The sequence below is a fragment of the Lolium perenne genome, chromosome 3, assembly GCF_019359855.2.
Source record: "Lolium perenne isolate Kyuss_39 chromosome 3, Kyuss_2.0, whole genome shotgun sequence".
Taxonomy (NCBI): domain Eukaryota; kingdom Viridiplantae; phylum Streptophyta; class Magnoliopsida; order Poales; family Poaceae; genus Lolium; species Lolium perenne.
Genome location: NC_067246.2, coordinates 166,045,067 through 166,072,287, shown reverse-complemented (window position 1 = coordinate 166,072,287; position 27,221 = coordinate 166,045,067).

The window sequence follows — 27,221 nt, the reverse complement described above, 5'->3', positions numbered from 1 at the left end:
CGGAATGCTACCTCATGCCGGAATTCTATGTGTTATTAGGTACAAGGATCATCAAGGATACGAGGGAGAGGAGGCACCATTCATCAAGGGAGAAGAAGCTAAAGCCTATGGACTAGAAGAAGAAGAAAGGAAGAAGGAAGAAGAAAGAAGAAAGAAGAATGGACAAGAAAAAGAAAAAGAGAAGGAGGGTGGAGCCTCCAGGCCATGGGAGGCCGGTACCTCCAGGCCTGAGGTGGCCGGAGCCTCCACCCTGGCCGGCCGATGGCCAAGGCCAGGCCTGGCCGCGCGCAGCATGGGGAGACCGGTAGTACCGGCCCCTCCTGGCCGGTACTACCGGCGGGGGTTGGGCGCCACCTCCTGGCCGACCTGCGGGAAAGAAGAGGAGGCCGGTACCTCCGGCCAAGGTACCGGCCGGGGTACCGCTCGCAGCCCCAGCTCCCCAGTACACTTCAGCTCCAAATGAGTTAATTAGCGGTACCTTGGCCGGAGCCTCCGCCCGAGGTACCGCCCGCGCGCGAATTGGCCCAAATCTGAAACGTTGTTTCGCCATCCGACGGTTGTAATTTAATTAGCATTTGTCCCAAACTACCCTTGACCAAATTCTGAGCTATATGTGCTCCCGTATTCCCCATTTGCTAGGGTTAGACATAGACTTGGATAATTCTTAGAGCTTAGCTCATCTTTGGGATTATCTCCTGTTTTTCATCAAGGCTACTCTTGTTGAGATTAATAGTTGTGTGTGAGATTCTAGTTTAACCACTCTCTCTCCCGCACAAGTGTTCGTCTACAACACCGATCTCTCACACCGGGATTCAACCTCGTGGTCTCTCCTAGTGTGATTCTACCGGCGTGGTTTGTCGAGCCATGGGAGTGTAAGTCGATTGTATCGGGTTTGTGTGCGTGTGTGTTCATCGTGTTCATCTCGTTCTTCGTTTCTCCACTTTTCCCCTTTTGATTTCGGGTCGATTTCGCAAGATTGGGCCACAAATTGGGTCTTAGACCCCATCATATGGTATCAGCAGCTCAAGGTTACCGCGAATTTGACCCCCCACCCACCCAATTTCGTCTCTAAAAAATTTCCCAAAAAATCCCCAAAAAATAGCCCTAATTTGCCTTTTGACCGATCTGCGATTTTGTTGAGTTTTGAGTGGTTTTGGTCCATTGATTCGGTGTTATTAGTGTTGATCTACTATTTCCCCCACTTTCTATCCACAAATTTCATCGTTTCTCTTCATTTGGGTTGATTTGGTTTGAGCTCCTCAAGAACAGGAGAGAGAAAAGGGAAGAACAGGCAACTTCACGTGGGGAAGAAGCAGGAGCGGTACCTCCACCCATACTTGGGCGGTACCTCCAGGCAGGGCACGGGTGGAGGCTCCAGCCTCCACTACCGGCCGCCACTACCGCCCACCACTACCGCCCACCACCCGACCGCCACCACCGCTCGCCTCCCCAAGCCGGCCACCACAACCCTCCCCCACCACCACCGACCAACGCCACCACCCCCTCTCCACCACCGGCCAACACCGCCGTCCCCCCAATTCACCGGTAAACACCGCCGCGGCACCGCCACCACCACCGCCAACACCACCGCCACCGCAAGACCACCGGCATACCACTACCACCACCGCCAAGCTAGTTTGACCCAACTTTTTCTCGCCTACCTTGTGTTTGCTTGTCCGGTTTGAGTGCCTTGTGTGTAACACTAACCCGCAGCTCCGAAGCAAGCGACGACACTCTCGGCACCCCGAGCTTGCAAACGTACTCTTGATCCAACCACCATATTGCAAGTTGAGTGTTCATCACCGCCTACGCCCCATCTAGGTATAACTTGCAAATCCTTTTTCCTTTTGCGATCTAACCTCCCGAGCATTGCTTGACTAGTGTTGCGAGACATTGCACGTGGCCCCGTTGTGAGGTGTGTGTGTAGTGTGGAGTCAAGCCTTTAAGCAAAACTCGTGTGGCAAAGTAGCAAAAGGCGAAGCTAAGCTAACATAGTGCGAGACAAAAGCCGCCAAAACGCACAAGAGCAAAAGAGTGCAAGTGCCACAAAATACAAAAGAGTGTCAAGTGCCACCAAATACAAAGGAGGAAAAGCTTTTAAGCAAAAGAGAGAAAAGAGAAGAGAGGCCGCGTGTAAATCTTGTTGTCTCTCCGTTGCAACCAAAGCTTTGTCTCTCTTTGTGTTAGTGTGACACCGAGCACCCTTGTTAAGGGCTTCTTACATCTTTCCGCTCATTCCTTGGTCGCACTAACCCCTTTCATCTCGTGTGTGTGTTCCACATCTTTTTCCGTGTTTTAGTGATCATCACTTTGACATTCGATATTTGGATTTTACCCACTCTTAACAACAAACTTGATTTCGGATTTCGTCTCTTGGCTTTCCACCATACTCACCTACCACCATATTTGCTAGCTTTTGCGTGTGTCTTTGTGTGTGTGCCCGATACAATTGGTTTCGCTCTCGGTTTGATTGATCACCTCGATACTTTCACACAACGGTAAGATTGTGAGGTAGTCTCCTTCCACTAACATACACAACATAGTTCTTGTCTTGCCATCATGGATAGGAACGGAGATGACTCACGGGATGGAGAAGTCCTCCGCAACACCGAGAGGTTGGCTACTCAACACAACCTATGGACGCAACGCCAAGAGTTCAAGGAGCAACTAGCCCTCTTCGAGACGCGCATCGATGAGCAATACGATGAAGTGGCTCACAACTTCTCCGCCGTCAACCAAGACTTGGCTCTTCTTCGTGAAGCTACGGACAACTTGAATGGCCAAGTGGCGGCCAATGATGCGAACATGGAGCGACGCATGGATAGCCTCGAGCGCGCCGTCACCAACTTGGGTCGTCATCGCCGACACCGCTCTACTTCATCATCATCAAGCTCGCCGCAAGATTACTACTCTCATGGTGCCCTTTCATCCTCAAGCTCTTCCTCAAGGCATGAAGACCATCATCGACCTCGTCGCCCACATGCTCGTCATGAAGACTCTCGCTCCAACTCTAGGCGCGGAGAAATCCATCGCCATGCTCGTCCACATGAGCGTCCTCCACAAGACCAAGTCCTCCAACAAGATCGTCAACAAGCGGATCGCCATGCCCACCATGGGCGTGACGACCAACCCCAAGACCAAGGTCCTCAAATCCAACCTCGGCAAGATCTACGACGCCATCCTCGCCATGACCAACGTGGAAGAGGAGACCCACAACATGACCAAGATGAAAGAGCCAACTATGAGCCTCGTCAACAACCTCGACAAGATCTTCAACAACGCCCTCACCGTGAACCAAGTGAAGCTAGCGTCCACTTTCAACGCCAACCCAATGCTATGGTTGGCCGGGGAAGACCTCCTTTCCCACCTCAAGCCGCAAGAGATGAAGGCATCCGTCCTCGTAGAAGAAACTTGGAGGATGAAGAGAACATGTATGGCAAACTCAAGTTCAACATGCCCAAGTTCAAAGGTGAAGACGACGCCTTGAAAGCCTACCTCTCATGGGCACTCAAGGTGGACAAGATCTTCCGCATCCACAACTACTCCGGTGCCAAGAAAGTGGCTATGGCATCACTCGAGTTTGAAGACTACGCCAACACTTGGTGGGAGCAAGTCCTCACTCTTCGAGAAGAAAAGGGTGAACCTCCTATTGACACTTGGGAAGATATGAAGAAGGAGATGCATGCTCGCTTTGTCCCCGCACACTACATGACCGACCTCTTCAACAAGCTCCAAAAGTTGAAGCAAGGCACCAAAACCGTTGAGGAGTTCTACAAGGAGATGGAGCTCACTATGATGAGAGCCAACATCCAAGAGTCCGAAGAGCAAACCATTGCTCGCTTCTTCAATGGCCTCTCTTACCCCATCAAGAGGATCGTCGAGTTCCAACCCTACTCCAACATGGTTGAGTTGGTTCACCAAGCCTCCAAGGCCGAACGCCAAGTGAATGAGGACATCAAGTACTCCAAGTCCAAGTCATACTTCGCCTCCAAGCTCGCGACAACAACACCTACAACAAGTGTCAAGCCTACCGTGTCCTCTACACCATCCAAGCAACCGACTATCCAAAGTCGCATGAAGCAAACGGTGTCATCTACCGCTTCCTCTAAGGCTTCTACGGGACCCTCTAATGTCACTTGCTTCAAGTGTGGCACCCAAGGCCACAAGTCCTTTGAGTGCAAGAATACCAAGGTCATGATCACCATGGAGAATGGTGACATAGAGACGCTCGATGAAGATGAATATGAAGCTATGGTACAAGCCGCCGTCGCCAATGAAGAAGCTTATGAGGAAGAAAGTGGAGAAGACCCTCTCTTATGTGAGCATGACCCAAGTCCCTCACTTGTGGTCACAAGGGTGCTAACAATGCAACCTCAAGCTATGGAAGAACAACGTTGCAACATCTTCCAAACTCGTGCCGGAATTGGTGGTAAATCGATAAAGGTCATCATCGATGGTGGAAGTTGCCATAACCTTGCAAGCACCGAGTTATGTGAGAAGCTCAACCTCACTCTCCGCAAGCACCCTCACCCTTACCATATCCAATGGTTGAGTGACAAGGGCAACGTCAAGATACAACATACCGTCACCGTCACCTTCAAGATTGGACCTTATCAGGATACTATTGAGTGTGACGTGGTACCCATGACGGTGTGCCACATGTTGCTTGGCCGCCCTTGGCAATATGACTAGAAGGCTATACATGATGGACTCTCCAACACATACACCTTCAAGGTCAACGACAAGAAGTTCGAGTTGCGCCCGATGACTCCTAGCCAAATCATCGCGGATAATGCGAAGGCTTTAGCGAGGGCACAACTCCGCACCCACCATAGTGAGATGAGAGGTGAGGGAGCGACCCACCACAAAGAGAGTGAGCGCCACAAGCCATACATGAGTGATTCCAAGAGTGTCCTTCTAGCCACCAAGAGTGAGTGGAGAGAGCTCCAAGAGAACCCATCCACCATATTGCACTATGTGCTCATATGCAAGGGACCCTCATCGGCGACTAACGACTTAACCAACATTCCTTCGTCTTTGTTGTCTCTTTTGAAGGAGTTTCAAGACGTCTTCCCGACGAGCTCCCTCATGGACTACCACCACTCCGAGGCATAGAACATCGCATCGACCTCATACCCGGTGCTCCGCTCCCAAACCGTGCCGCCTACCGCACCAACCCCGAAGAGACCAAGGAGATCAACCGCCAAATTCAAGATCTCCTCGCCAAAGGGTACGTCCGCGAAAGCCTTAGCCCTTGTGCGGTTCCCGTGATTCTTGTGCCTAAACCGGATGAGACGCAACGGATGTGTATGGATTGCCGCCCTATCAATGCCATTACCGTCCGTTACCGCCATCCCATTCCGCGTTTAGATGACATGCTTGATGAACTTAGTGGTGCCACGATTTTCTCTAAAGTCGATTTGCGTAGTGGTTACCATCAAATCCGCATGGCTATTGGTGATGAATGGAAAACGGCATTCAAGACCAAACTCGGTCTCTATGAATGGCTCGTTATGCCGTTCGGTCTTTCCAATGCTCCATCAACTTTCATGCGCCTCATGAATCACATCTTGCGTCCTCTCATTGGCAAGAGCGTGGTTGTCTACTTCGATGATATTCTTATTTATAGCAAAAACCTCGAGGACCATGTGCAACATGTAAGAGAGGTCTTGTGCATCTTGCGCCATGAAAAGCTTTATGCTAACCTCCCTAAATACACATTTGCTCAAAACAAATTGGTTTTCCTTGGTTTCATGGTTTCCGCTAATGGGATTGAAGTTGATTCTTCCAAGGTGGAGGCCATCCACAATTGGCCTACTCCTACAAATGTTGGTCAAGTCCGAAGCTTCCATGGACTTGCCGGGTTTTACCGCCGCTTTGTAAAAGATTTTAGCACCATTGCTTGCCCTTTGAATGAGCTTACCAAGAAGAATGTTCCGTTTGTTTGGGGCAAGGCCCAACAAAATGCTTTTGATGAGTTGAAGAAACGCCTTACCGAAGCTCCACTTCTTGTTCTTCCAAATTTTGCAAAAACTTTTGAGATTGAGTGTGATGCAAGTGGGCTTGGTATTGGGGGTGTTCTTATGCAAGAGGGCAAACCCGTGGCATACTATAGTGAGAAGTTAGATGGCGCACGCCTCAACTATCCTATATATGACAAGGAGCTCTACGCTTTGGTTCGTGTTCTTGAAGTTTGGCAACACTACCTTTGGCCAAAAGAGTTTATCATTCATTCCGACCATGAGTCCTTGAAATACTTGAAAAGCCAACACAACTTGAACAAACGACATGCAAAATGGGTCGAGTTCATTGAGTCCTTCCCATATGTGATCAAATACAAGAAGGGCAAGGACAACGTTGTGGCGGATGCTCTTTCCCGCAAAAACACCCTTTTGCTTACTCGTTTGGATGTTCATGTCTTGGGACTTGAAGAGATCAAAGAACTCTATCCTTCCGATTCTTCCTTTGCTCCCATATTTGCGAAGTGCTCCGTTGAACGAGGAGTGGATGATTTCTATTTGCATGATGGCTACTTGTTTAAAGCTAACAAGATTTGCATTCCCGAGTCTTCGCTTCGAAAATTGCTTTTGCAAGAGTCACATGGAGGTGGTCTTATGGGTCACTTTGGCCATGACAAGACACTTGCGATGCTATCCACTCATTACTTTTGGCCAAAGATGAAGCGAGATGTGGAGCGCCTATGCAACCGTTGCACTACATGCCTTCAAGCTAAGTCCACTTCCAACCCTTATGGTCTTTACACCCCATTGCCTATTCCTTATGCACCATGGACCGATATTAGCATGGATTTCGTTCTAGGATTGCCTCGCACTAAGCATGGTCATGATTCCATATTTGTCGTGGTGGATAGATTCTCTAAGATGGCTCATTTCATACCTTGCCACAAGAGCGACGATGCTTCACACATTGCTTCATTGTTTTTCAGGGAAATTGTTCGCCTACACGGAATACCGGCAAGCATCGTGTCGGATCGAGATGTCAAGTTCATGAGCTATCTATGGAAGTCGCTCATGGCTAAGTTTGGAGTGAAGCTTTTGTTCTCGTCATCCTCGCACCCGCAAACGGACGGCCAAACGGAAGTGGTCAATCGAAGCCTCTCCACCCTCCTACGCATACTTGTGAAGAAAAACTTGAAGTCATGGGAGGAGTGCCTTCCTCACGCGGAGTTCGCCTACAACCGCGCCAAGCACGCGACAACGTCAAGGAGCCCCTTCATGGTCGTCTATGGCTTCGAACCTTGCACGGCACTCGACATACTTCCGCTCCCTCGTCATGAGCGGACCAACATGGACTTCGACAAGCGCACCGCCGCCGTCAAGAAACTACATGAAGAAACAAGAGCGACCATCCAAGAACACGTGCTTCGTCAAGCCAACCGCATCAACGCCAAGAAGAAGGAAAGGATATTTCAAGAAGGAGACCTCGTTTGGATCCACCTCCCAAGGAGAGGTTCCCTCATGAGCGCAACTCCAAGCTCAAGCCAAGAGGAGATGGCCCTTTCAAGGTCCTCAAACGCATCAACAACAACGCTTACGTCATCGACATTCCGACATCCAAGTACTTGGTGAGCAACACGTTCAACGTCTCGGACTTATCACCCTATCATGGAGATGAAGAAGTGCAAGAGTCGAGGACGACTCTTTCCCAAGGGGGAAGAGATGATGTAGCCCCGCCCAAGGTCGACACTACACCAAGTCCAACTAGTCCCCCAAGTGGACCGATGACACGAGCCCGAGTTAAAGCGCTACATGATAAGGTGAACTCTATCCTCGCTACTCTCGACCTTGACACACCGTTGGACGGAATGCTACCTCATGCCGGAATTCTATGTGTTATTAGGTACAAGGATCATCAAGGATACGAGGGAGAGGAGGCACCATTCATCAAGGGAGAAGAAGCTAAAGCCTATGGACTAGAAGAAGAAGAAAGGAAGAAGGAAGAAGAAAGAAGAAAGAAGAATGGACAAGAAAAAGAAAAAGAGAAGGAGGGTGGAGCCTCCAGGCCATGGGAGGCCGGTACCTCCAGGCCTGAGGTGGCCGGAGCCTCCACCCTGGCCGGCCGGTGGCCAAGGCCAGGCCTGGCCGCGCGCAGCATGGGGAGACCGGTAGTACCGGCCCCTCCTGGCCGGTACTACCGGCGGGGGTTGGGCGCCACCTCCTGGCCGACCTGCGGGAAAGAAGAGGAGGCCGGTACCTCCGGCCAAGGTACCGGCCGGGGTACCGCTCGCAGCCCCAGCTCCCCAGTACACTTCAGCTCCAAATGAGTTAATTAGCGGTACCTTGGCCGGAGCCTCCGCCCGAGGTACCGCCCGCGCGCGAATTGGCCCAAATCTGAAACGTTGTTTCGCCATCCGACGGTTGTAATTTAATTAGCATTTGTCCCAAACTACCCTTGACCAAATTCTGAGCTATATGTGCTCCCGTATTCCCCATTTGCTAGGGTTAGACATAGACTTGGATAATTCTTAGAGCTTAGCTCATCTTTCGGATTATCTCCTGTGTTTCATCAAGGCTACTCTTGTTGAGATTAATAGTTGTGTGTGAGATTCTAGTTTAACCACTCTCTCTCCCGCACAAGTGTTCGTCTACAACACCGATCTCTCACACCGGGATTCAACCTCGTGGTCTCTCCTAGTGTGATTCTACCGGCGTGGTTTGTCGAGCCATGGGAGTGTAAGTCGATTGTATCGGGTTTGTGTGCGTGTGTGTTCATCGTGTTCATCTCGTTCTTCGTTTCTCCACTTTTCCCCTTTTGATTTTGGGTCGATTTCGCAAGATTGGGCCACAAATTGGGTCTTAGACCCCATCACAAGTCGAGAAAGCCAATGGAATCATCTGCAACGGCCTCAAAAAGCGCCTGCTAGGACCGCTTGAAAAAGCTCGACATACTTGGCCAGAGGAATTGCCAAGTGTTTTGTGGAGCATCCGAACAACACCAAATACGGCGACACAAGAAACTCCGTTTTTTCTCGTCCACGGAGCCGAAGCAGTACTACCAATTGAAATAGAGCATGATTCTCCAAGAGTAACAGAGTATGACGAAGAAACATCACAAAAAGCTCGGGAGGATGATATGGACGCACTCGATGAAGCTCGAGATGAAGTACTTTCACGAGTCACCAAATACCAGCAAGACCTCAAAAACTACCACAGTCGACGGTTAAGGCCAAGATCTTTTCAAGTTGGGGATTTGGTCTTGCGGTTAAATCAAAAAAGTACTGAGAAACTCGAATCACCATGGTTGGGGCCTTACGTTATCACGGAAGTCATCGACGGAGGCGCATACAGGATCAAGGACAAGAAGACAGGGGCTCCCGAGAAAAACCCCTGGAACGTGGCGCAGCTCAGGCGGTTCTATGCCTAGAGCTGAAATATAGTCCTTCTCTGTAAAAATACAATGTACTGAAACGCCCGCGAGTTTTCAGACGCACTCTTTTCCTTTTCGGGGCACCGAGTGGGGCCGGAAAGGTTTTTAATGAGGCGGGCTCGCGGTGCTGCAATATAATAAAGATAGTGGAGATATACTTCTTATTCTTCGACACGCTCGGGGGCTCAACGCCTTCAAGTCTCAAAATACGTACAATATAGACAAACTAGACTTACCGAAATATTTCGCCTTGGTACACTAATACCTCGCCAAATATAAAAATCGGAAGCTAACAATTATAAATATAGTGTACACGTCAAAAATCTTATTGCTTTGGTCCAAGAACCTCGCAACAAAAATATAGAACTTCGACACTAAGATACTCGAGGGCTTGCAATCCATCAATGAAAAAACAAAGATGTCTTATTACAACAGAAGGAAAAATCTTCGAGATGGAAAAAACAGTACAAACTCTAGCCAGAAGGCTCGGGGGCTCCAACAATATAGAGCACTTTGCAATATACAACAAATTTCTTCGGAAATAAAAAAGAAATCAAAAAAGATAGAGACACAAGGTTTTGCAATATGGTACAAATCAGTCAAAGCCTAAAATACTTTCTATGGACAAGCCTCTGGTTGTTTTATGTTCAGCATAGGACCCCTTGACGAAGAATTCTGAGTCCATCCGAAGAAGCTCATCTATCATCGACTCGGCCACAGGAGTTACCATCTCATTGATTGTGTCAATATCATTTTTTCGCCGCGATTTCTTGGCTGTGCAATCAAGCAACAATCTTCGTCAGGTCTAATTTTGGATGACAAATATTTATCATAATCATGACGAACCTTGCTCCAGCAGTCAATTGAGCTCGCACAAAATTATGAATGCGGGGAGCATCTCCGAATATCTCCAAGAATTCAGAAGAGTTTTGGGAACCTCATTTCGAGGAAACAAAGTCTTGTAAACAAGGGTTAATGTTGTCGTGCAAAAATTGAGAAATTCGCGCACTTGGCAAGCACGATCTTGGAACCTGACAATTTGCTGGGTTCGTTCAGGGGTGGCCCAGAATAAACAGCCATGGTTAAGGGAAAGATTGACAAGAAGATTCGTTCTCTCGTTTACTCTTCGATCTTCGGCGGCAGCATCAAGAACCGAGCCTATTAAGCGACAAGGCAAGAAATTTGAAGGGGGGCACAGCAAAATAAAGAGGAGGCATTGTGAGGTTGGAAAAACATACCTAACATATCTGTGCTAGCTTCCAACATTAGCTCGAGCATGCTATTTTCTCGGGTAGTGGCTCCCTTTGCTTCCAATACGAGTATCCTTGGCAGCCATAGCCTCTTTGGCTTGTTGGAGAGCAAGTTTTTCTTGTTCGGACGCTTTCCGAGATTGTTCCATCATTGCCAGAGTTTGTTTCTTCATGGATTGAAGTTGTTGTCGAAGTTCTTGCAAATCTTCCGACAAATGTTTGCTTGAAGAACCTTCGAGGGGATTATCATCGACTAGTATTTTCTTCGAGAAGGAAGACGCAGGTGAAGCATCGGCAGAGCAAGGGTTGGTCGAATAATTATCAAATATTAACTGAAAAGAAAGTCCCAGGATCAATGATAGTACCAAGAGGAATTTCATTGATTTCTAGAAAGTTTACACGGACATTACAAAAGAAGTTCTCCAAAGGGACTAACAGGGTAATTGTTGCCAAGGCTAAAATGGCGACAACAGCAAAAGAAATAGAGAAAGCAAAGGAAAGAAAAAAGCAAAGGCATTCAACTAGACCTCCGGCCTTGATGAGCTAGGAGTTGAAGATGGCTTGATCCCGAGATAGGCCAGGATTTTCTTCGTGTTGGGCTTGGCTGCCTTGATCAACGACCTCCATTTTGATTGTTCTATCTGCTCGGTGTCGCCTACCTTCATCCAAATAACAGCTTGTTGATCGTCAATGACCAAGGTAATAGTGTTCTCAACAGCAACCTTCATGTTCTCCTGGCGCATCTTCAGTCCAAGATCCTCTGGTGGATTGAAGTCCTTGGCAAGGGCAAGGAAAGTCTTAGGCTCCTCTTTCTTCGGGAAGAAGTAGGGGAACAACTTCGACAATCCTGCGTCAGCATTCACCACGCCTTCGCGAATTTCTTGGCCATGAAACTCCAGATAAGACAGTGCGTCAAGCAGAGGATCATTGGTGGGATTCTCAAGGTCAAAATCTTGGCTTGTTTGACCTGCCATAGAAATTATATGTTAGTTGACAGCAAGTAAAAACAAAAGAAAGCAAGTCTTAAGAAAAATAGAAGGGATCAACAAAGTTACCGAGGAAGCGACGATTTTGTGTGTTCAAGCGCTTGAGGATTCCCTTTTCACGGGTGTCCTGTGCGGCTTTGTGCTCGTTTAAAGCAGCTTCAGCATCATCAAGTTTCTTCTGCAGTTCTTCGACACTAGCAGCTTTTGCTTTGGCCTCATCAGCCTCTACTTTTGCTTGGCTAGCATCAAGTTCGGCTTTATTGCGAGCCGTTTCACTTTGCTCCAATTTCTGAGCAAGAGTGTCGGCAGGCCTGTTGGCCTCTGCAAGTTTCTCTGCCAAAATAGAAAAGAACAGTCAAAATTGCGACAAAAATAGGAGCAAGAAGATTAGAAACAATGACAGCAAAAAAGTTGTTACCTTCAAATCCTCTGGCATATTCACGGTACCCAATGAATTGGGATCCAATGCGAACAAGCTCTTTGATCATGGGCTGTCAAAGAAGAACAGAGAAAGAAAATATCGGTACGAGAAAAATATGAAGGCACAAAAAGAAGTAAACAGAGGAAATATAGATACTAGCAGGAAAGTCAAAAACTTACATCATCTAAGAGCGAATAAGAAGAGCTACCCAATTGAGGGGCAGGCTCGATGATCGTTTCAACCCTTGTCCTTTTTGGTGAAGGAGCAAGGGGGCTTGAAGGAGGAGTGGTGGTGACGACGTTTTGTTGAGGAGGCGAGGATTCTTCTCCTTCAATTGGCGTCTCCGAAACAAGTAAAGTATGTGATGCGCTTGTCCGAGGAGCCACGTCACGAGTTGGTACTTCTTCCTCATCATCACTGCGATTAAAGATCGACAGCATAAAAAGCAAGATGAGACAAAAAACTTCGACTACAGAAATAAGGGGAAATCAAGGTGACTTACGAGCTGACGAGGGATGCGAGATATGGATCATAAGTTGCCTTCTGACGTGAAGGATCAACTTCTTCGGCTTTGGAAGTGCCGGAATCTTCGACGTCATTCCTTTTCCTTTTGCCTTTTGGAGAAACAGCGGGAGGAGGAGATAGTGCCGACGCAGTGCCTTCGGAAGATCCCGCAGATTTTCGAGAATCCACGGGTTCATTCACAAAAGAAGGAGCTTCTTGATTGTCATCAGTGACAATGGCCCTTTCTTCGACTTCTCCACCTTCAGGAAGAGGAGGAAGCGAGACAAGGTCTGGATGATTCTGTGCAAAATAAAACAGGGAGAGATGTCAGAAAAGAAGTTACAAAAAAGATAGCAAAGCAACAACAAGACAATAGACAAAGATTACCTTGGGAAGTGGATTGGCGGCGCTGAATGGTGTCACACGGCAAGAAGAAGGGACAACATCTTTTTTGCTGAGAGATGAAATTTTTCGGACAAGTCTTTCTAAATCCTTGACCTCCAAATTCACCGACAGCCGATCTACGTCCTTGTCGCCGGCATATTTCCAGAGAGGATATTTGCGAGCCTGAAGCGGCTGCACTCTAGCCTAAGAAAGTATGCACTGATTTGGACACCCGATAACTCTTTGCCGCGAGTATTTTGCAACTCGTGGATACGAGCCATCAAGGTTTCTGTCGACGCCCTTTCTTCTTCGGTGGCTATATAAGTAGCTGGGACCCCTCCTTTACTCTTTAGACTTGTTTTGAACTCAAACCTACCTTTGAGCTTAGTCTCCCTTGGGTATCATCCCTCTGTAATCAAGGCACCTTGGTTGTTGACTTTGATCTTGTTGAGTGAGATTCTAGTACTAGTTACTCTCTCTCCCTCACCAAGCTCTTCCTCTCCAACCCCAATCTCTCTCCGGGAATTCTGCCACGTGCCTCTTCCTCGGAGATTCTATTGGCGTGGTCCATCGAGCCACGGAGGTAAGCATCGGGTGTATCGGGTTGGTGTGCGTGCGTGAGTCTCGGAGTTCCTCGTGTTCGTCGCGTTCTTCGTGTTCCTCACGTTCTCCCATCTCTCCCCTTGGTTTCGAAGTCAATCCGCGAGATCGGGCCACACACGGGGTCTTAGACCTCATCATATGGTATCAGCAGCTCTTGGTTACCGCGGATTTGACCCTCCACCCACCCGATTTTGTTTCTAGAAAATTTTCCAAAAAATCCCCAAAAATAGCCCCAAATTGCCTCTTGACCGATCTGTGATTTGGTTGCGTTTTGAGTGGTTTTGGTCCGTGGATCTGGTGTTGTTGTGCTTGATCTACTATTTCCCCAACTTTGAGCCTCCAATTCCATCGTTTCTCTTCGTTTTGGTCGATTTGGATTTGGTTTGGGGAAGAATAGGAGAGAGAAAACTCGAAATCGTGAAACCCGGTTTCAAACCCGGTCAACCGGGCCCCAGACCGGACGAGCCAGCCCAGATCCCGGTCGACCGGGCGGCAACCGGACAGGCCGGTCCAGGATCCGGTCCAACCGGGCCCCAGACCGGGCGCATCTTCGCGCCCCCTTCAACCTCGTTTTCCGGCGATCACCACCACCACCACCACCATCATCGCAGGTATAACTTGCAACTTTCCCCTTGTAACCCCTCTTCCTTTTGCGATCTATCCCATCGAGCATTGCTTGTCTAGTGTTGCGAGACATTGCACGTGGCCCCGCATTGTGAGGTGTGTGTGTCGCGTTGAGTAAGGCATCCAAGCAAACACTCGTGTGGCAAGATAGCAAAAGCGAGGCTAACGCTAACATAGTGCGTGAAAAAGCCCCAAAAACACAAAAAGAGTGCGAGTAGCACCATACATCCATACATCCATACGCCCATACATACAAAAGTGTCCACGTGCCACCAAAGATACAAACGAGTGCAAGTGCCACCATATACAAAAGAGAAAAAGCTTTTAAGCGAAGAGAGATAGGAGAAGAGAGGCCGCGTGTGAATCTTGTTGTCTCTTCCTTTGCAACCGAAGCTTTGGCTCTCCTTGTGTTAGTGTGACACCGAGCACTTATACATACACTTTTCCGCTCACTTTTGGTTGCACTAACCCCGCTTATCTCGTGTGTGTGTTCCACAACATTTTCCGTGTTTATAGTGATCTTCACATTGACATTTGGATTTTTGGACCTTACCCACTTTTAACAACATACTCGATCTTGGATTTGTCTTTTGGCTTTCCACAACACTCGCCTAACACCATATTTGCTAGCTTTTGCGTGTGGTTTTGCGTGTGTCCCCGATACACTTGATCTTACTTTCGGCTTGGTGGATTGCCTCAATACTATCTTACCTTGGTAAGAGTGCGAGGTAGTCTCCTTCCACTAACATACACAACATAGTTCTTGTCTTTCCATCATGGATAGGAACGGAGATACCACACGGGATGAAGAGATCCTCCACAACACCGAGAGGTTGGCTACTCAACACAACCTATGGACGCAACGACAAGAGTTCAAGGAGCAACTCACCCTCTTCGAGACGCGCATCAATGAGCAATACGATGAGGTGGCTCACAACTTCTCCGCCGTGAACCAAGACTTGGCTCTTCTTCGTGAAGCTACGGACAACTTGAATGGCCAAATGGCGGCTAATGATGCCAACATGGAGCGGCGCATGGATAGCCTCGAGCGCGCCATCACCAACTTGGGTTGCCATCGCCGACACCACTCTACTTCCTCTTCATCAAGCTCGCCACAAGATTACTATTCTCATGGTGGCCTTTCGTCCTCAAGCTCGTCCTCAAGGCATGAAGACCATCATCGACCTCATCGCCCACAAGCTCGTCATGAAGACTCTCGCTCCAACTCTAGGCGCGGAGAAATCCATCGCCATGCTCGCCCACATGAGCGTCCTCCACAAGACCAAGTCCTTCAGCAAGATCGTCACCAAGCGGATCGCCATGCCCACCATGGGCGTGACGGCCAACCCCAAGACCAAGGTCCTCAAGATCAACCTCGGCGAGATCTCCGCCGCCACCCTCGCCATGACCAACGTGGACGAGGAGAGCCGCACCATGATCAAGATGAGAGACCAACATTGAGCATCGTCCTCAACCGCGACAAGATCTTCAACCACATCCTCACCGTGAACCAAGTGAAGCAAGCGTTCATCTTCAACGCCAACCCAATGCTATGGTTGGCCGTAGAAGACCTCCTATTCCTCCTCTAGCCGCAAGAGATGAAGGCGCCCCTCCTCGTAGAAGAAACTTGGAGGATGAAGAAAACATGTTTGGAAGACTCAAGTTCACCATGCCAAAGTTCAAGGGAGAAGAAGATGCCGAGGCCTACCTCTCATGGGCACTCAAGGTTGACAAGATATTCCGCATCCACAACTACTCCGGTGCCAAGAAAGTGGCTATGGCATCACTTGAGTTTGAGGATTACGCCAACACTTGGTGGGAGCAAGTCCTCACTCTTCGAGAAGAGAAGGGTGAACCTCCTATTGACACTTGGGAAGAAATGAAGAAAGAGATGCATGCTCGCTTTGTCCCCACGCACTACATGACCGACCTCTTCAACAAGCTCCAAAAGTTGAAGCAAGGCACCAAGACCGTTGAGGAGTTCTACAAGGAGATGGAGCTCACTATGATGCGAGCCAACATCCAAGAGTCCGAGGAACAAACCATTGCTCTCTTCTTCAATGGCCTCACTTACCCCATCAAGAGGATCGTCGAGTTCCAACCCTACTCTAACATGGTTGAGTTGGTCCACCAAGCATCGAAGGCCGAGCGCCAAGTGATTGAGGACATCAAGTACTCCAAGGCCAAGACTTCTCCTCCAAGCTCGCTACATCAACTCCTCCTACTACATCAACTCCTCATGCTACAAGTGCCAAGGCCGACGTGTCATCTACAACATCCAAGAAACCGACTATCCAAAGTTGCATGAAGCAAACGGTCTCCTCCACCGCCTCCTCTAAGGCATCCACGGGACCCTCTAGTGTCACTTGCTTCAAGTGTGGCACCCAAGGTCACAAATCATTTGAGTGCAAGAACACCAAGGTTATGATCACTATGGAGAATGGTGACATCGAGACGCTTGATGAGGATGAATATGAAGCCCTTGTGCAAGCCGCCGTGGAAAGTGAAGAAGCTTATGAGCAAGAAAGTGGAGAAGATCCTCTCTTATGTGAGCATGACCCAAGTCCCTCACTTGTGGTCACAAGGGTGCTAACAACGCAACCTCATGCTATGGAAGAACAACGGTGCAACATATTCCAAACCCGTGCCGAAATTGGTGGCAAGTCGATCAAGGTCATCATAGACGGTGGAAGTTGCCATAACCTTGCAAGCACCGAGTTGTGTGAGAAGCTCAACCTCACTCTCCGCAAGCATCCTCACCCTTACCATATCCAATGGTTGAGTGACAAGGGCAACGTCAAGATACAACATATCGTCACCGTCACTTTCAAGATTGGACCTTATGAGGACACTATCGAGTGTGACGTGGTACCCATGACGGTGTGCCACATGTTGCTTGGCCGCCCTTGGCAATATGACAAGAAGGCTATACATGATGGACTCTCCAACACATACACCTTCAAGGTCAACGACAAGAAGTTCGAGTTGCGCCCGATGACTCCTAGCCAAATCATCGCGGATAATGCGAAGGCTTTAGCGAGGGCACAACTCCGCACCCACCATAGTGAGATGAGAGGAGAGGGAGCGACCCACCACAAAGAGAGTGAGCGCCACAAGCCATATATGAGTGAGTCCAAGAGTGTCCTTCTAGCCACCAAGAGTGAGTGGAGAGAGCTCCAAGAGAACCCATCCACCATATTGCACTATGTGCTCATATGCAAGGGACCCTTGTCGGTGACTAACGACTTAACCAACATTCCTCCGTCTTTGTTGTCTCTTTTGCAGGAATTTCAAGACGTCTTCCCCGACGAGCTCCCTCATGGACTACCACCACTCCGAGGCATTGAACACCGCATCGACCTCATACCCGGCGCTCCGCTTCCAAACCGTGCCGCCTACCGCACCAACCCCGAAGAAACAAAGGAGATACAACGCCAAATACAAGATCTCCTCGCCAAAGGGTACGTCCGCGAAAGCCTTAGCCCTTGTGCGGTTCCCGTGATTCTTGTGCCTAAACCGGATGAGACGCAACGGATGTATATGGATTGTCGCCCCATCAATGCCATTACCGTCCGTTACCGCCATCCCATTCCGCGTTTAGATGACATGCTTGATGAACTTAGTGGTGCCACGATTTTCTCTAAAGTCGATTTGCGTAGTGGTTACCATCAAATCCGCATGGCCATTGGTGATGAATGGAAAACGGCATTCAAGACCAAACTCGGTCTCTATGAATGGCTCGTTATGCCTTTCGGTCTTTCCAATGCTCCATCTACTTTCATGCACCTCATGAATCACATCTTGCGTCCTATCATTGGCAAGAGCGTGGTTGTCTACTTCGATGATATTCTCATTTATAGCAAAAACCTCGAGGACCATTTGCAACATGTGAGAGAGGTCTTGTGCATCTTGCGTCATGAAAAGCTTTATGCTAACCTCCCCAAGTGCACCTTTGCTCAAAACAAATTGGTTTTCCTTGGCTTTGTGGTTTCCGCTAATGGGATTGAAGTTGATTCTTCCAAGGTGGAGGCCATCCACAATTGGCCTACTCCTACAAATGTTGGTCAAGTCCGAAGCTTCCATGGACTTGCCGGGTTTTACCGCCGCTTTGTGAAAGATTTTAGCACCATTGCTTGCCCTTTGAATGAGCTTACCAAGAAGAATGTTCCGTTTGTTTGGGGCAACGCCCAACAAAATGCTTTTGATGAGTTGAAGAAACGCCTTACCGAAGCTCCCCTTCTTGTTCTTCCAAATTTTGCCAAAACTTTTGAGATTGAGTGTGATGCAAGTGGGCTTGGTATTGGTGGTGTTCTTATGCAAGAGGGCTAACCTGTGGCATACTATAGTGAGAAGTTAGATGGCGCACGCCTCAACTATCCTATATATGACAAGGAGCTCTACGCTTTGGTTCGTGTTCTTGAAGTTTGGCAACACTATCTTTGGCCAAAAGAGTTTATCATTCATTCCGACCATGAGTCCTTGAAATATTTGAAAAGCCAACACAACTTGAACAAACGACATGCAAAATGGGTCGAGTTCATTGAGTCCTTCCCATATGTGATCAAATACAAGAAGGGCAAGGACAATGTTGTGGCGGATGCTCTTTCCCGCAAAAACACCCTTTTGCTAACTCGTTTGGATTTTCATGTTTTGGGACCTGAAGAGATCAAAGAACTCTATCCTTCCGATTCTTTCTTTGCTCCCATATTTGAGAAGTGCTCCGTTGAACGAGGAGTGGATGATTTCTATTTGCATGATGGCTACTTGTTTAAGGCTAACAAGATTTGCATTCCCAAGTCTTCGCTTCGAAAATTGCTTTTGCAAGAGTCACATGGAGGTGGTCTTATGGGTCACTTTGGACGTGACAAGACATATGCCATGCTCTCAACCCACTACTATTGGCCAAAGATGAAGCGAGATGTGGAACGCCTTTGCCGTCGGTGCACAACATTCTTACAAGCTAAGTCCACTTCCAACCCTTATGGTCTTTACACTCCATTGCCTATTCCTTATGCACCATGGACCGATATTAGCATGGATTTCGTTCTAGGCTTGCCTCGCACTAAGCATGGTCATGATTCCATATTTGTCGTAGTGGATAGATTCTCTAAGATGGCTCATTTCATACCTTGCCATCAGAGCGACGATGCTTCACACATTGCTTCATTGTTTTTCAGGGAAATTGTTCGCCTACATGGAGTACCGCAAAGCATTGTGTCGGATCGAGACGTCAAGTTCATGAGTTATCTTTGGAAGTCGCTCATGGCAAAGTTTGGAGTGAAGCTCCTATTCTCATCATACTCGCACCCGCAAACGGACGGCCAAACGGAGGTGGTCAATCGAAGCCTCTCCACCCTTCTACGCATCCTCGTGAAGAAGAACTTGAAGTCATGGGAGGAATGCCTTCCTCACGCGGAGTTCGCCTACAACCGCGCCAAGCACAAGACTACATCAAGGAGCCCCTTCATGGTCATCTATGGCTTCGAACCTTACACGACACTTGACATACTTCCGCTACCCCTCCACGAGCGCATCAACATGGACTTCGACAAGCGCACCGCCGCCGTCAAGAAACTACATGAAGAAACAAGAGCGACCATACAAGAACATGTGCTTCGTCAAGCAAACCGCATCAACGCCAAGAAGAAGGAAAGGATATTTCAAGAAGGAGACCTCGTTTGGATCCACCTCCGGAAGGAAAGGTTCCCTCATGAGCGCAACTCCAAGCTCAAGCCAAGAGGAGATGGCCCCTTCAAGGTCCTCAAACGCATCAACAACAACGCTTACGTCATCGACATACCGACATCAAAGTACTTGGTGAGCAACACGTTCAACGTCTCGGACTTGTCGCCCTATCATGGAGATGAAGAGGTGCAAGAGTCGAGGACGACTCTTTCCCAAGGGGGGGGGGAGATGATGTAGCCCCGGTCACCGACGTCGCTACACCAAGACCAACAAGTCCCCCAAGTGGACCGATGACACGAGCCCGAGTCAAAGCTCTACATGATGAGGTGAACTCGCTCCTCACCACCCTTGATCTTGGTACCTCTTTGGAGGGATTGCTACCTCATGCCGACGTGCTTTGTGTCATTAGGTACAAGGCGCATCAAGACCCCGGAGAGGAGGAGACGCCAAGGTCAAGGGAGGGAGAGAAGCATCTGGACATGGAGATGATCGTGAAGCCGAAGCCGACGTCGCTCGAAGCGCTCCAAGGAAGAGACGGAAGCTGGCCGGTCACAGGCCCTGTCAGACCGGACCCACAACCGGACGCCCCGGTCACAGGCCCGGTCAACCGGGCGCAAACCGGCCCAGCTCCCTCGTACCGGACGACGACCGGACCTAGGACCGGATTCTTCGCAGATTCCCGGTTTGCGCCCGGTCGACCGGACCCATGACCGGACAGCCCGGTCACAGGCCCGGTCAGACCGGTCCCAAACCGGATCTGACGGGAATGCCCCACCAAACTGCCTTAACTTATCCATTCGCGTACCTGTTCGCCCTTGCTGGCCATGTGTGCCTATATAAGTAGCTGGGACCCCTCCTTTACTCTTTAGACTTGTTTTGAACTCAAACCTACCTTTGAGCTTAGTCTCCCTTGGGTATCATCCCTCTGTAATCAAGGCACCTTGGTTGTTGACTTTGATCTTGTTGAGTGAGATTCTAGTACTAGTTACTCTCTCTCCCTCACCAAGCTCTTCCTCTCCAACCCCAATCTCTCTCCAGGAATTCTGCCACGTGCCTCTTCCTCGGAGATTCTATTGGCGCGGTCCATCGAGCCACGGAGGTAAGCATCGGGTGTATCGGGTTGGTGTGCGTGCGTGAGTCTCGGAGTTCCTCGTGTTCGTCGCGTTCTTCGTGTTCCTCGCGTTCTCCCATCTCTCCCCTTGGTTTCGAAGTCAATCCGCGAGATCGGGCCACACACGGGGTCTTAGACCTCATCAGAGTGTCATCTCATTAACCACGACCCCTCCCTCGATGCCTCGGTGGCGGTCCATCCTGAAAAGGTGACGGCGAGTACATACAGACAGGTGGCTGCCGCTGTCAGGGAGGAAGCATGTACCCCTGCTCGTGCTAACTCTCTTGTGTGGGCTGTGTAGGATCTGGAGGTGGAGTTTGATGTTGACTGGCCATCCAGTCTTGGCACATCTGATGTGTTTCGTCCTGATCATGAGCACTGAACCAGAAGGATCGTGATCCAGACATGGACGACATATATGCCTCACCTATGATTAGATATAAAAACCGTTAGTCGCGAGGAAATTCATACATGGTGCACAATTAATATGGATAGTGAGGAATTTCATACCCTCTGGCGAGTCCATACGGGGACGCCACCCCAAGTTAGGCATGGGAGTTTGCTGCTCCATGCCGAAACCTCCACGCTGCTTGTACTCGTAAGTAGGCTCCTGCTGCTGTTGGTTTTGCCAACCAGAACCTCCTGCCTAGTTAGGAGATGGTGGCCTCGGGCTCGGTGGTGCCTCCATACGTGGGCGCGGTCCGTGCCTCGGCTGATGCACCTGCAAACAGGGACGAGGTGGCTGTTGTGCTGCTCGGTACTCGACAACATCCAAAGATCGGGTGCATGTGATAGCCGCGTAGATACGACGTAGTTTATCCTCAAAACGCCATGCGAAGGAGGCGTGGTGCTCATACCGTCCAAGAAGTGGGCCGGAGGAGAGCGAGCGTGTATACTGGGCAGCGTCATCTTGGAGCTCCGCCGTCAACTGGGCCTACAATTGTGAGCACAAATTAGTAATGTGTTGGCAAAATATACAAAAAATATATTTGACTTACAGCGTGATGTCGAGTGCCTGAAGTGGAGTGACGAGGGTAGGTGTCCCACTGTGTCGAGGGAGCTCTCTCAACTGGGTCACACGCCTGGCTCAGCCGAAGTCGTGTCCTAGGCATGTGCGCCCGCAAGTACTGCTGAAATTCCTGAAGATCAAACAACTCTGTAGTGGCCCATGATACTGCAGGCGTAGTGGCCCAACCCGTGATGTATGGAGCCAGGAGTTGTACCCATCCAGCAGTAGTCTTGTTCACTCCTTTTCTGTTCAACCTGAAAATGCATGCCATCAATGATTATCCAATTGATGTAATAACTTAGGATAAAATTAAATTTTACTCACATGTTGATGCGTGGTGGTAGAGGAACGGTGGGAGATGGTGGCTCGATCAACTGACGTTGTCCATACTGTCTCATGACCCTCTGCTCCGACATCTCCTCCACGAAGATATCGAAGATGATCTTCTCCTTCGTCATCCAGTAGGCCCAATCTCTGGTACACATGTTCGATATACCGCCTGGGTATGCCCCGTCGCGGTGGTCCTCACTGTATGGCTCCCAGTTGACATCGCTCTCTAGTAGTAGGTTAAACTGCTCTTTGAATGATGGGTAGCAATTCCTTAGCTGATTATGCCCAAAACGTCTCTCCATACCATAACTTAACTATGTTAGTGTTACATTTTATATAACAATATAAACATGGAGTAAATGTTGTGTATACCTTCCGCGATGTCCATAGAGAACCAAACATCGGCATGTCGATGCGCTCTGCGTCGTACATCTCGTATGTCGGCCAAGACCCACCACCAATCTCAGGACGACTGATGGGAAACCTCGCCCAAGACCAGAGCTGCAACAGGAGTGGGCATCCAATGATTCCAGAACCCTGTGAGGTGAGCTGGCAACCCTTACACATACCTCGGTACGTAGCGGCTAAGACCGCGGAACCCCAGCTCCTCTGTGTGATGTGCTCAGCTTATGTGGCCTCTGCTATCTCCTGAGCTATAGGGATGTACATCCCACACCACCTCCGCGGAATTGCGCTCCTTGTAATTCTGCATTTGGAAGTCTTTGTTCTTGTACTTAGAGCATCTCCACCGTCGACCCCGATAACGTTTTGAGACCGGAAGCGAAAATGGGCTCACACCGGCGCGCCCCAAATAGCGCTGGCGCTTTTTCGAGCCCAATAGAAGCGTCGGCAACCCCGTGTCGGCCCCTTGGCGAAAGGCGCGAATCGGGCGCGCTGGCACCTCGCGGCACGATGATTTTTTTGAGTGGGAGCGCCTTGTCAGCGAGAGGACGCGACGATTTGCATTGGAAACAACACGAGAAGGTTAGTCGTCGGTGTTAATGGCCTCCCGCGCGGAAACCCAATCGGCGACGAGGGCGGCGACTGGCCACGCGGCGTCCACCCACCTTCCCCACTGTAATATCCCAGGTTTAGAGGTTACAAAATGAGAGAACACCAAAGTGTGCATTGCATCCATGCATAGAAAATCCGGGGAATTTTCGCGCTTTCAAATAAAACTTACCACAGTAACTAAAGTTTCACTTGACTTGCTGGAAATGAAGTAGATCATCAAGTCAAGCGCTATAAACTTCACTGTGATCTTTGCTAAAACCCTGTTTTGGGTAGAGATGATTTGATCTATGGGCTAGATCAAATAGAAGTAGATTTACAACAAACAACACCCTAAGTAAGGGTCAACTACAAGATCTTACAAAGGATCTCAACATGAAATTCCTTACAACAACTCATGAATGATTATTAAACTATAAAACAAAGAAATCAATTAATTAAGAAACTATTATTTACTTATCTTTTCCATGTCTTACTAAATAAACATTGCTACCATGATTCACCTGGTATATTCTCAACTACAATACTTGAACCCAAGCCAAGGATCTTCATATTCATTCTTTATCAATCCTTAACTATTCAACATTGTTTTCCAACTCATTCTATTAAACCTTAGAAAAAGGAGAAAACCATTCATATGCTTATATTATCAATTCGGTAGAACCTAGTTTAATATTCAACCCTATCTATGTGAGGTAAACCATTAATAATAATTAATGCATAAGGAGTACAAGTCAAGTACTAAACCCTACTTGATCTAGCTAATACTTGATAGTAAGTAAGAACTTATTCCTGTAGTAATTATATAGAGGCAAGTGTTGTGATCATTACACCTTGGTAATCAATGCTCATAAACCCTAGAGGAAATCCTACTTATTCAAGAGAGCTCAAGATACATGTGTATACTCAATTATATGGACTTATACTTGATCTTGGAGAGAGAACCATGATTCACTATGAATTATTATAAGGCTAATACTTTGATCATTACAAATTGGGTGATGATCATAAACCCTAAGAATCTAGGTGAGTGTGATGAGAGGAATAATAAAGAGAGATTAGTGAGCAACAGTTGATCATGTCTAATGCATAATCTTACCTTATAAAATGAGATGATAAGTTAAACCTATATATGTGATCCATAGATCTCATTCTTCTCATAAAATAATAAGTAAATCATTAGTAGTTAACCAAACCAATCCTCATGCCTTGTGTAGAGGAGTAATGGTATTGTACTGAAACCCATATCTCATTTCTATTATTGCTATCCAAGTAATTTGGTTAGTTCACTAAATAGGGTAGTGTTCTCTAAAATAGAATCACTACATAAGCAAATGAAACCAATGGTGAGCTTGGGAATTACCCTAAGTAATTCAAGATAAAGTTGGTTAATGAGACTAGTCATTATGGGGTTTACCAAACTATTTTCTTAAACCCTAAGAAATCATCATTCACATAAAATCATGATTCAATTCCATCCTCATTACCATTTATCTTAAACTCTAGTTATAAGTATATATTTGAGAACAAGTAATGTTGTTAAGCACATTAGTTAAACCTAATAATGTGTTCACCTGCACATGTTATTAATTTTCAAACCATTTGAATATATTTGGTTTCTAAATAAAAGTAATTCAGACAAACACTTAACCCATATCTACTTGAAATTCAGAATACCTCTCACAACAACACAAATTTAATCAAAGGTTAAATATTTGTTTGAACAAAACAACACAGTGAGTATCATTATCAAATTGTTTTGATGTTCACATAATTTAGAACCTGCAAAAACAAACAGAAATCAATTTGAATTCAAATATCAAATTCAAACCAGAAAATAGAAAACAAAAATAAGAAAAGAGAGAGACTTACCTGTCCATCGAAGCAGGCCTCAGCAGCCCAGTAGCAGCCCAGGAGCTAGCCCAGAACAAGCCCAGCCCACAAAGCAAGTCAACCCATGACCACCGTACCATTTCGGTTGCATCAAAATTCGTGCGAAGCGAGACGCTCTTTTCTTCTTCTTCCCCACAGACGACACGACGACGGTGAGCTCGGCCACGTCCTCGTCACGGATAACCTCGACCCGGACCTTGACAGCCGTTCCAGAACTTTCTCCAATCTCTCTCATGTCCGAGCCTATCCCAAATGTGCCAAGATTCCTGCCCAGATCGAGTTCATCTTCATCGCCATATCTGCGCCGTCTCCGGCGATGCGCCGACGATTCTGACCTAGGCACGTCCTATAAATAGGAGGGGAGAACCGCCGTGTTCTCCTTGATCTTCTCCATGCATCCATTCCCTCTCTAGCTTACCCAGATGTTCCAAATCATCTGCTACCTATCGCCGGGGTCGAGGAAGAAGATGGAGGTACATGCCACCCCAGTCTCCAGCGCGTGGTCGAGGAGAAGTGCCTCGTCACGTAGATCATCTGGGAGGAAGCACGCATCCATGGGAGCTTTGGACGACGTCAATTTCTGTTTCGCCTTTCTTCGGTCATCGCCGGGATTGGCGAAATAGGGATTGTTCTGGTCCACCATCGACGACATCGACCACTCCATTCGCTTCAGGTTACTCTTGCGCACCTCTGGACCCTCATGTTCCTTCTCGGCATCATTTGTAGCTTCCGATTAGGTTCTCGCCGGAGTTGCGCCGCCGTAGAGCATGTCGCCGGCGTAGTTCCTGGGGTCCTCCGTGTCGAGCGTTAAGACCATCGTGTTCAGTGAGTCAAGGGGAGTCGGAAACACCCAGTAGTCCATCCCGGGAGGCCTTGAATCGGCGCCTCCGTCGTGCCCTGCCTCGCCGGTGTTGAGCTGCCGGTAGGGTGACGTGGAGGAGGGACCCGTTGGTCATGTTGACTCAGTCAACTACCAACGCGGCAAGTGACCTGGACTAGGTCCCACCTGTCTGTGACTAGAACTAGGTTTTGAACCGGTACAATTAGTATTTCTATTTAAATTTAAAATCCAGTAAAATACTGAAACTTTGCCAAAAATTTATAAAATCCATTTCAACTCAGAAAAATATAAATAATATATCAAAATGCTCACAAAAATAAACTCTATTCAAATAAAATATAAAAAAAAAATGTGTGTCAAAATAAAAATTCACTTATTTTTAACTTTATGAATTAAACCTTTTCATTTATTTAAAACCCAATTTGAATTCAATTAATTAGTGAAGTTTAAAAAATTAAATATTAGCTATTCAGTAACTAAATAAAATATTAAGATTAGTTTTCTTTATCATAATTGCATTCACTTAAATATTAGTAATAATTCATAAACCCTAATTTGCAAATTGCCATTTTGCATTTTTCTTTAACTAATAATAAAACAAGGAAAATACTAAAAGCTAATATTATTATTTTGGTAACTCAAAAACTTGTTTACTTAAAAAATCTTTAATTAACAATTTAATTAGCTTAAGACCTAAGAACAAATGTTAAACCCTATTCTTAATTAAATCTAAATAGGAGTTGCCCTAATAATTAATTCTTGTGAAAGTTGATAAAATGCTAAAACCATTATTAATTTTGTTTCAAAGTAATTAGTGACCACATCTCTATTGTCAATTATCATTTTAAGAGTTGTACCATAATTTAGAAACCTAATTCTAACATAAACATGAATCTTGATCTCATTATTTCATGTGATCAACCTAAATTAGTGCAACCCTAAAACCCTAGGGGTTTAGCCCATATGATCATATAAACCTCACATTACTTATAGCACCTTGCTAAGCAACAAATATATGCATGCTCATGATCCATTAGGATACAACCAATACACATAAGATTATCATTTCATGTCTTTATTTTTAATTAAAACCTATATGATCCACTAGTGTCACTTAGGAGCAAACCCTAGCTTGTTAATTAGAGTAATGCCATTGATCACCACTCCTATATACCATACCAT